Source organism: Sinocyclocheilus grahami, unplaced genomic scaffold, assembly GCF_001515645.1.
Source record: "Sinocyclocheilus grahami isolate Dianchi unplaced genomic scaffold, SAMN03320097.WGS_v1.1 scaffold3322.1, whole genome shotgun sequence".
NCBI classification, from domain to species: domain Eukaryota; kingdom Metazoa; phylum Chordata; class Actinopteri; order Cypriniformes; family Cyprinidae; genus Sinocyclocheilus; species Sinocyclocheilus grahami.
In genome coordinates, this window is record NW_015508464.1 from 48425 (window position 1) to 59390 (window position 10966).

Here is a 10966-nt window from a genome sequence, read left to right on the forward strand (position 1 = left end):
TCTTGCTTCCATCTTTTCAGCTGTCTCTGGACATATGTAGTTGGATTTTCTGATTCCCCCAGCTGTTCTCCCTTTAATGATTTAGGGTCTAGTCTGATCAGGTACTCAGCACGCAGTGCCTGCCACACTGCTGGACGGAATGCATCAAAAACAGTTCCATCCATGTAGTGAGAGTCCACAGCTCTGTCCAGATTGGATGCTTGAAGAATTTCTTCCATTTTTGCCCCTCCTATAGTCTTTGCCAGCAGTGCTTTAATGTCCCCCACAGCTAAAAGTTTGCCCATAGTTTCTTCTTCAAACACCTTAATCCACTTCCCAGCCCCCTCATGGATGTCTGGGAGGCGAGTGACCAGCCCCTCAAGGTCATGTGAGGCCCAGGGGACATACTGTCCCTGTGTACCCTTAATTAAAATTGGGAATTGTGCAGCCAGTGGTCTAAGTCTTCCCTTTTCTCTTCCCTGTCCCCATGTTCCTTTATCAAATGATGATTCCTTCCCTTCACTCACTTCGTCTTTGCTTTCTAATAGTTTACTTCTATCTCTCACCAGTTTATCTGCATTTTGTATTAATTTTTCTGTTTCTTTAATTTTCCTTCCTATTTCTGCTTCCATAGCCCCTGCCTGTGTTTCAATCTTATTATCTTCTCTCCTCATCTGCACTAACGTTTCCTCATTTCCTGTTTTTCCTTCATAGCTTGCTTTCATCATTTCTAATGCTATGCGTGCCTGTTTATAACAATCTAAAGGTAAATATCCCTCACTTTTTTTATTCTGCCGCCTCTTTGGTCTTACATCTGGTTCTTTTTGCTTTTCTTCCAATTCTACTTGTCCTTCCATTTGCATTTCTCCAGACACTTCTACAGTACCCTTAAGTATTGGGAACTGTCCCTCTGTGGGCAGATATGGGGGTGGTTTAGAGAACAACTCTTCTTTTTTCTTTGTCTCTTTGTCTGCCTCTTTTAGTATTTTTCTTGCCTGTTTTATATTTTTCATTGAGTCTTCTCCTTCCTTTTTGAACAAAGATAACACTTCTTTCTCTTTTTCTCTTTTTGCTTCTCTCTTTTCTCTTTTTACTATTACCTTTAGTTTTATGATTTTTTTATCAAAGTTTCCATTTCGTTGCACAATGCTACATCAAATGTCCCTTCCTTTGGCCATTTTGTCATCATTTTTTTAGTTCTCTGTTGCCATTTGTTTGAGAGCTTGTCTATCAGTTCTTTACACAATTGATATTTTACTCCTAATTTTTCCACTGGAGTGGCTGCCATAATTTTTCCAATAATATGACAATCCTATATTTAAAGCTCAATATATACTTTTATACAATGATTTAACTTAGTATATTTTCTCCCCAACTTAATTTTACTTCTTTTAACCACTTTCTCCTATTTTCTTCTGTACCATGCACTTTTAAGCCTAGTATTTATATATCACATGCGTGTGCACATTTTCAATATATTATAAAATGAATTTATCTAAATCCTATTTTTTAAATTATTATTATAATTTTTTCTTCTTTTTTAACACTCCGCATCCAAAAGTGCCAACCAATGACCTTTATGTATATATTCGTTGTTTCCTGTTATAAAAATTATTTTATCAGCAATTTAATTATTTAACATGGGGCATATACCTCTATTATATTCCACTTTCTAAACTGCATTTGTCTCCTAAATATTCTCCCTATTTACATCACACAATATATGCATTCAAGTCTACAATGCCAAAATCTTGACCCAGTCTTTATTGAAACAATTTTTCTAAACATTCACTCCTTCTCGTCCCTTATTCACAGGGCTCATTCATTCAGTCTTTGTCCCTTTATTATAGGGCTTATAACATTCATTCATCCCTCTCAGGTGCGGCACTAACTGCGTCCAACTCTGCCAAGCCCCACTTAAGGGACGGTCCAGGAGTGGTGCGCAGCTTTTACCCACCCGATACGGAATTTATTGTTCTCATACAACCATAGTCATTCCCACAGACACAGAAAGGTATAAAGCATTTAATTGCTAATTAAACATAATTGAGGATAAGTGAAAACAATAATAGAGAATGAATAGGTATAATAAAGCAAAAATAAGTGTATGGAATGTGCTGAAAACCCTTGCAGCAAACACAGACCTCATGTTCAGGCAGTCGAACATGTGGCAGACGCAGACGTCACGTTCAGGCAGACGAACAGTAATGTGTCAGTCTTTAATATGACGTTGCAAAATGCACTCGTCTCACTGAACGTGACGTCTGCGTAGACGTCACGTTCAGTGAGACGAGTGCATGTTGCAACGTCATATTAAAGAATCTGTCCGAACGCCATACTATTTTTCTTTTGCTGCACGCACTGAATTAACCCTCTGGTATTGTTAATTTGGACATCTGAAATGTAACAATTATTTTTGTCCATTAATATTTTTTCTTTTTTAATTTGTATGTTGAGAGAATTTCATGGTGCCATTTAATATTTACACAATAATTATGATAATTTTTCCCACTGAAAAAAAAAATCTAATATTTTTCTATTACTTTTCAATTATGGCAGTATTTCATGTTAAAATAGAGACAATGCCTTTAAAATCCAATTTAGTTTTTTTTTTCAAGATGGCGGCTTGAAGGGAGGCTGTGTAGTTAAGCGATAGTGTTCCTTTGTTGATTTTCCTACTACTACAAACCGCATATTATAATTTTAGCACGCTCATGTCTGGCGTTTTCCATTATGAGTATAAATAACTACTTTTTGAGGCAATCAGAAAGCATGCCACGCAAGAAAACGCCGATTGCCAACAGCTCCGATGAGGCCGACGAGCGAGCTGACGTTGCTAGCACTAACACGAGTGTAATGAAATTAACTCATTTGTAAAGGAATTAATTATTATTAATTCATTCAGGTTTTAAAAGGACTCGAATCTGAAAATTCTGAGTCAACCTGATTAAAGCTGAATTCAAATCTTATAGTTTACACTTTAAATCAACGACTCGTCCAGCGAGACGTTAACGTCCGTGTATATTAACGTATGCGGTCATGAATGGCGGCACTACCGCTTGACGTTCTGGTTGGATATTTCCTCGTTTCCTTTTGTCGTTAGGGGACCTCCTTTTCACTGGTGCTCTCGTTGTGCAACGGGAGGTAAAGTGTATAACTTCGTTGATGTTTAATCATTCCTGTTCAAGTTCTTTGTATTTGTTAATTTGTTATTTTCTGTTCCTTTTCTTGGCTCACCGCTTGTTTGTTTGGCTGACATCTACATCATTCAAATTATACATCTGGATTGCATTATGTCTAATATATACTGAGAATGTTAAATCTTAAAGTTTGTACATGGAACGTTAATGGTATTCATTCACCTATTAAGAGAAGAAAGGTTTTAACTTATTTAAAAAAGGAGGGGGTACATATCGCTTTACTTCAGGAGACCCATTTAAATGATCAGGAACATTCTAAGCTATCACAGGGGGGGTTTGGTCAGGTCTTTTTCTCATCTTTTACTTCTAGGAGCAGAGGCGTAGTTATTTTAATTAAGAAAGGTATGCCATTCCAATTAGTAGAAGTTATTAAGGACACAAGAGGGCGCTATTTAATTGTGAAGGGGTTATTATATGGGGAAGAAATTGCTTTTATGAACATTTATTGGCCTCCTGGCCATCAGAGTGATTTTTTGACTACAGCTTTTGCCAAATTAGCAGACTGGGGAGTTAAAACATTGTTTATTGGAGGAGACTTTAACTGTCATTTATCTCCCATTATAGATAAATTCCCAACAGGTAAACCATTATTATCAACTCAGGCTAAAACTGTTAAGGCTCTTTGTGAAGACTTTGACTATGTAGATATTTGGAGGGCAGAGAAGGCATATTCCGGTGTCTGGGGAGTGTCCGGTCCCGAGCCAGAACCAGTCTGCCGTCGCCCGCGGCTTCCCCAAGTCAGCCGGCAGGTAGTGTGGCAAGCCGAGAGGACGTTAGTGTGGCAACCCCAGAGCTCGCTCCAGTGCCGGCTCCAGCCCCAGAGCTCGCTCCAGTGCCGGCTCCAGCCCCAGAGCTCGCTCCAGTGCCGGCTCCAGCCCCAGAGCTCGCTCCAGTCCCGGCTCCAGCCCCAGAGCTCGCTCCAGTCCCAGCTCCTCGAAGGCGCTTTGCTGTGCCTGCTCCTCCAGAGCACCCTCCAGTGCCAGCACCACGGATGCGCTATCCTGTTCCAGAGTCAAGCCCAGGAAGGGCTCCTGATGTTTCGTTCAGCCCAGGAAGGGCTCCTGATCCCCAGTTCAGCACAGGAAGGGCTCCTGATCCCCAGTTCAGCACAGGAAGGGCTCCTGATCCCCAGTTCAGCACAGGAAGGGCTCCTGATCCCCAGTTCAGCACAGGAAGGGCTCCTGATCCCCAGTTCAGCACAGGAAGGGCTCCTGATCCCCAGTTCAGCTCAGGAAGGGCTCCTGATTTTTCGTTCAGCCCAGGAAGGGCTTCTGATCCCCAGTCAAGCCCAGGAAGGGCTCCTGATGTTTCGTTCAGCCCAGGAAGGGCTCCTGATCCCCAGTCAAGCCCAGGAAGGGCTCCTGTCCCCGAGTGTAGCCCAGGGAGGACTCCTGTCCCCAAGTGTAGCCCAGGGAGGGCTCCTGTCCCCGAGTGTAGCCCAGGGAGGGCTCCTGTTCCCCGGTTAAGCCCAGGGAGGGCTCCTGTTCCCCGGTTAAGCCCAGGGAGGGCTCCTGTTCCCCGGTTAAGCCCAGGGAGGGCTCCTGTTCCCCGGTTAAGCCCAGGGAGGGCTCCTGTCCCCGTTAAGCCCAGGGAGGGCTCCAGGCCCTGAGTACAGCCCCGTAGATTTCCCCAAGAAAATTTTTGGCGGGGGGGACATATGCCCGTGGCCGAGCCAGCCAAGGCCACGGAGGATCCACCATGGCCTCCCGGGTCCCCAGCTCCGCCCGGGCCTCCCGGGTCTCCACCCTGTACCAGCCTCCAGGGCGCCCACCCCCCCTCCCCGGTGGAATTGTTACGACGCGGGACGCGCCTTTCGGGAGGGGGGAGTCCTGTCACAGTTCGGCCAGACTCAGTCACCTCCCAATCATAACAACAATCCCTCTCACCTGAGTTCTGAGCACCCGCACCTGTCACCAATCAAGCACCTCATTACCAGCCTGCATAAAAGCACACACCTCAGACACCCTCACTGTCCAGTCTCGTATAAACGTAGAGGACTCAATGACTTTGCTACTGATTACCTTTGAATACTTCTTGCATTACTTACCTCCTGTGTTCCTCCTAGTGTCTCCTCGTCTCCAAGTGTCTCCTGTATCTCCTAGTTCCCGGATCGCTGAGGTGTGTGCTTCCCCCGGATACCTTCCAGCCTCAATCAAGCAAAAGACTCAGATTACTCCACCCTCCATATCCTCTGCACTCTCTCACGGACCTTTCCCTCACCCTCACTTCCTCCGGACTCAACACCAGTACTCACTGTGACCAAATAAACCGTTTTGTATCAAACTAACCTGTTGTGTCAAACCTCTTCCGTAACAACTTCAGAGTGATTTTTTGACTACAGCTTTTGCCAAATTAGCAGACTGGGGAGTTAAAACATTGTTTATTTGGAGGAGATTTTAACTGTCATTTATGTCCCATTATAGATAAATTCCCAACAGGTAAACCATTATTATCAACTCAGGCTAAAACTGTTAAGGCTCTTTGTGAAGACTTTGACTATGTAGATATTTGGAGGGCCTGCCATCCTGCAGAACAAGAGTATACTTTTTTTCTAGGGTCCACAGTTGCTATACTAGGATAGATCTTTTTTTTTCTCTGAAAAGTATGTTGGAGCATATAATGTCTTGCCATATAGGGAATATATCTATATCTGACCATGCAGCAGTTTTTTCCGAATACTCCTTTGGGAAACAAAATACTAAGTCTAGTAGCTGGAGATTTCACCCATTCATTTTGGCAGACCATAATTTTATATCATATTTTACAGAGGAATTTAACTCTTTCATGTCCATTAATTCTGCCACAACTGAAGACCCATCTTTATTATGGGAAACAGCCAAAGCTTTTTCTAGAGGCCTGTCTCTAGAAGTACTTTAGAAGTAAAAGGCGCAGACAAGCCAAACAAAAAGAGATCTTATACATTAAAAAAACCATCCCCTGGTAAGATGAAGGAAATCTCTGCGCTTAGATCTGCTTTAGATTCTCTCTTAACAAAACAAGCAGAAGTGAAAATTCGTTTTGCTAAACAGAAAATATATGAGCATGGGGATAAAGTGGGGAAATATTTAGCATACCTAACAAAGAATCAGACTCCCAATCTATTCTGTCTATTGTGGATAGTAGTGGTAAATGCTTTTTAGACAGTTTATCTATTAATAATACATTTAAAGAATGGTTTGAGAATTTATATAAATCAGAATTAGAAGGGGATATAACTCAGTCCATGGAGCTTTTCTTTTCCCCCCTCAATCTTCCCACCTTATCAGAGGATCAGACCTCCTTCCTCAATGCCCCTATATCTAAAAAGGAAGTTCTAGAAGCCATAAAGAGTTTATAATCTGGAAAAGCACCTGGCCCAGATGGGTTTAGTAGTGAATTTTACAAAGAATGTAAAAATGTATTAGTTGACCCATTACTAAATATGCTCAATGACTCATTCTTAAAAGGCCATTTACCACAGTCCCTGAGAGAGGCAAATATATCCTTAATTTTAAAAAAAGGTAAGCAAGCAGAGGACTGTTCATCATATCGACCTATTTCTCTGCTGAATGTAGATCTGAAGATTCTTTCTAAAATCCTAGCAACACGGATATAACTCAGTCCATGATGCTTTTCTTTCCCCCCCTCAATCTTCCCACCTTATCAGAGGATCAGACCTCCTTCCTCAATGCCCCTATATCTAAAAAGGAAGTTCTAGAAGCCATAAAGAGTTTATAATCTGGAAAAGCACCTGGCCCAGATGGGTTTAGTAGTGAATTTTACAAAGAATGTAAAAATGTATTAGTTGACCCATTACAAAATATGCTCATTCTTAAAAGGCCAGTTACCACAGTCCCTGAGAGAGGCAAATATATCCTTAATTTTAAAAAAAGGTAAGCAAGCAGAGGACTGTTCGTCATATCGACCTATTTCTCTGCTGAATGTAGATCTGAAGATTCTTTCTAAAATCCCAGCAACACGGTTAGAAGGCCTTCTCCCTGCTCTAGTAAAGGATGACCAAACAGGCTTTAGAAAGGTGGAATGTTCTTCCTATTTCTTGGCTTGGGCGGATCTCCCTTCTGAAGATGAATATTCTTCCGAGATTACTTTAACCCATTCAAATTATTCCAATAAATTTCACATATAAAACCATTAGGAAATTGAATGGTTGGGTTAGTTCCTTTATATGGGCTAAAAAAAAGCACGTATTAAAATGTCAACTTTAATGCTCCCATCTTCAGTCAGAGGTCTCGACCTTCCAGATATTCGGAGATATCAGTTGTGTTCACCTACGTTACATCTCTGATTGGGTACATAGAGGGTCCAGAACAGTGTGGTTTGATATTGAAAGTTCACTCAGTAAACTTCCTTTAGTAAATGTGCTTTTTCTTAAAAAGTTTAAATCCTTAAAAGTTGCTTGTAGTAACCCTATCACAATTTGTGCTATCAAGGCATGGCAGACGTTTGGAGGGTCGACCCCGACTCACCTCAACTTTTACTCCTATTTGTGATAACTACGACGTCCTGCCAGGGACTGTAGACCCAAATTTTCGAGTTTGGGCACATAAAGGTCTCACCACTCTGCATGACTTATTTGATGGGGATGTTTTAATGTCATTTGACCAATTAGTCATCAAGTATAATATTCCACGATAGGATTTTTTTTTTGTTATTTACAATTAAGGGACTTTGTGAAAAAGGACACTACTTTGCTCACAAACTAGGACATTTCGGCTGTGGAGAGACAGCTTTTTTCACAAATTAACAGTTCTACAAGTTTGTATTGTGGCTATTCAAATACGGACTCCCTGAAAAGGACATGGGAAAGGACACTTGATATACAAATCACAGACGATCAATGGGAGGAAGCATGGAAGAATGCAGGGACCCTAAGCATATGTAATAAAGTAAAAGCAATGCAGTTGAAAATTTTGCACAGAGCACATATCTCTCCTTCACGGAGACACAAGTTTAAGGATGACTGCCAATGTGCCTGAAATGTAAAACAGAGGAAGGAGATATTCACTGTTTCTGGTATTGTAGGGAGATTCAGAAGTTTTGGGCTATGGTTGCAAAATAACTTAATGTTATTTTAAGTTATGTCTGTAATGTTTGAAAATTAATAAATATATATAAAAAAAAATTTTAATCAAAATTTTGAAGGTAGATTAGTTACATCTGGTGGGAGTAAAAAAATAAAAACATCTGAAATTCCATGGTTTAGCCACTAGATTCCTATAGAGCTCTATATAAAAGGCTTCTAAATTCTCTATTTGTTTTTAGACATACTTTTTTTAAGTTGTGGATTTTGATTTATATTTAGCCATTCTCAAAGACAACTTTTTGTAAAGGTTTAGATTTATTTTGTTTGAAATGTCAGTTTTTGCATGAATTTTACTACAGTCAAACCTGAACACATAGAAAGACATTTTATTACACATAACATCAGAGTTCAACAAAAATGTAACAAATATGAACAGGAATGCTTTATCAGAGGTTAATCAATCTGATTTCAACCTCTTATTTGAGTCTTCTGGCTCAATTCTGCTATATTGTAACAGCCACACCAGTTCATTCGTGTGTGTGTTTAATAGTATTGTGTTTGTCTGTGAATGTGTGTTTGAGTGTGTGTCTGTTTTGTACTCTTGAAGATTTAGAGTGTAACCCCTTCCTTGGTCTCTGTGTTTTTACTGCATTGTGGCTAAAATATTGATTTTGTTTCACGTATTTGCAAAAGCATGCTTTGTGTTAGTCACACAAGTTGATATGTGTGTGTCTGTGAGTGTATGTTTGAGTGTGTGTCTGTTTGCACTCTTGATGTTTTAGTGTCACCCCTTCATTGCTGTGCACTTTTTTTCTGCATTGTGAATGATTTGTAGATTGTACTGTATATTGATATTATCTGTATTTTTGTGTATTTCCCATTCATTTCCAATGGCACTAATATTTGACCGTGAACAACACAAGTGTGTCAAATTTTTTTATGACCATTTAGCTTTTTCGAATCAAGTCCGCAATTTTTTTATTTTTTGTGGTCACATAGTGACTGCCATAAAAGTCATCGAGTTTCATATCATTCTGTAGCAAAAAAAAAAAAAAAGACAGCAAAACACCAGAGGGTTAAAGTGACAGTGCATTTTTTATTGCAAAATGAACATGGATTGACACAGAAATGTAGTAATTTCATAATAAATTGATACAATTAAAGTCTACTGTGTTTCACAGTCAACACGTGGCTTTTTGCACAATGAAAGCACAATGAGTCTGTGCTGCTTCTGCACCGCATACGCACTGCAGACCGAGTATGTGTGAAATAGGCATGATGCAGTGAGTATTGAACTCCCGTCAGATGCTGCGAGAGCTTTCTTAGTCAAACAACATAGCTATCCTCTTTCAACTGATGGCAGCACTTTCCCATCTGATGCTGTGAGGATTGAACTCCCATCAGATGCTGCAAGAGCCCTCCTGGTCGAAACTGCTAAGCCCTATTTAAGTTAAACTGCTGGCAGGGCTTACCTGTCCAAATGTTTTGAGTACTGAACTCATCCAAAACTGTAAAAGCCCTCCCGATCCAGCGACCAATTCCCTCCCAGTGATCACCGCACCATCAGCCTTGCGCACTGCTATTTTGGGAGGCTTGTCAATCTAGTTTCCTGGGTGCTGTCCTGAGTTTGTTTGGCATCTTTGGGGAAGTACTCTGGGTTCAGGCCCAGGGGCGATTCTAAAATTTTAGGGGGGTTAAGCCCCCAATGAGGTTATAAAAAAATAAAAAAATAAAATGTTTGACTAATAGGGTAGGGTGGTATACTAAACTTATTGCTGTATTCCACTGTATTGCATATATGGGTATAACATTTTAGTAATGAATAAGCCAAACAAGTCTTCCTGATCACACACACACGTTTACTGTACAAACACAAAATTTTACTGTTTGCATTTCTAGTACAAACCTCTTTCTATGCTAAAGTGTCACGGTCTTTAATCGTTTCTGTGCATGACTGTATGGTAGTTAATGACACATGCACTGTAGAATGTTTTATATTGAAAGTTAAATTTTCAAAGGAAAATAGCAACATTTTATAAAGTATGCGTTCATATGTGTTAAGGGCTACATTTTCACTGGAGGAAACTGTGTGATGAGGGGTGAACAGAGTGAAAACTTTACAGTAGATGGGAAACCGATGCTCCCCCATTACATTTTGTAAACTGTATTCATGACAAATGACTTCACAGATGCAGATATAACAATCTATCGATAAACACACACCTCGTCCTCTGTTTTTCGCTCTGCGTCTGTTCTGTTGTCAACAAATAGAAGCATTAAGGTCTTCTTGCACGTTTCCGCCAAAATAAAAGTTGAGAAAAAGCAAGAACTCCATCAACATTCATAAATGTTATTGTAATTTTACTGTTGTTCTGTAAAATAAAATAAAAAGTAAGACAATAATAATGATAATAATCATTACAACAGCTCTGTTTTAATACATTTATTATAACATTCACACATAGTGTTCAAATTAGGATCTGTAATATTTTCTAATGTTTTAAAAGAAGTCTCTTCTCAGCAAGGCTGCTTTTAATTGTACAGTAAAAAAAAAAAAACATGCCTAAATGTTATTATTTTACTAACTTATTAATTTTAAGTTCAATTTGTTGGTATAGTGTCTGCTAGAATGTTAAAAAGTTCAGTGTTAAATATTTTTAAATTGTTGTTTTGTAATTGATTTTTTATTTTTTTGAAAAGCAAGACAAAACAGTAAAAAGCACATTTTGACTTTTTAATTTATGCAATGGTGAAAAAAAAATTG

The 10966-nt window shown here is 39.8% G+C and overlaps 1 long non-coding RNA gene across 1 annotated transcript in view; it reads right to left on the minus strand.

The window, feature by feature from the left end:
• Positions 1-8: 8 nt before the first annotated feature.
• LOC107576186 (uncharacterized) overlaps positions 9-10966 on the minus strand; it is a 13176-nt gene continuing 2218 nt past the window's right edge. Inside the window, exons 2-3 of the long non-coding RNA XR_001608010.1 lie at positions 7524-7526; positions 9-20 (exon numbers count right to left, since the gene is read on the minus strand). This is a non-coding gene — a long non-coding RNA (uncharacterized lncRNA). The remainder of the gene's footprint in view (positions 21-7523; positions 7527-10966) is intronic.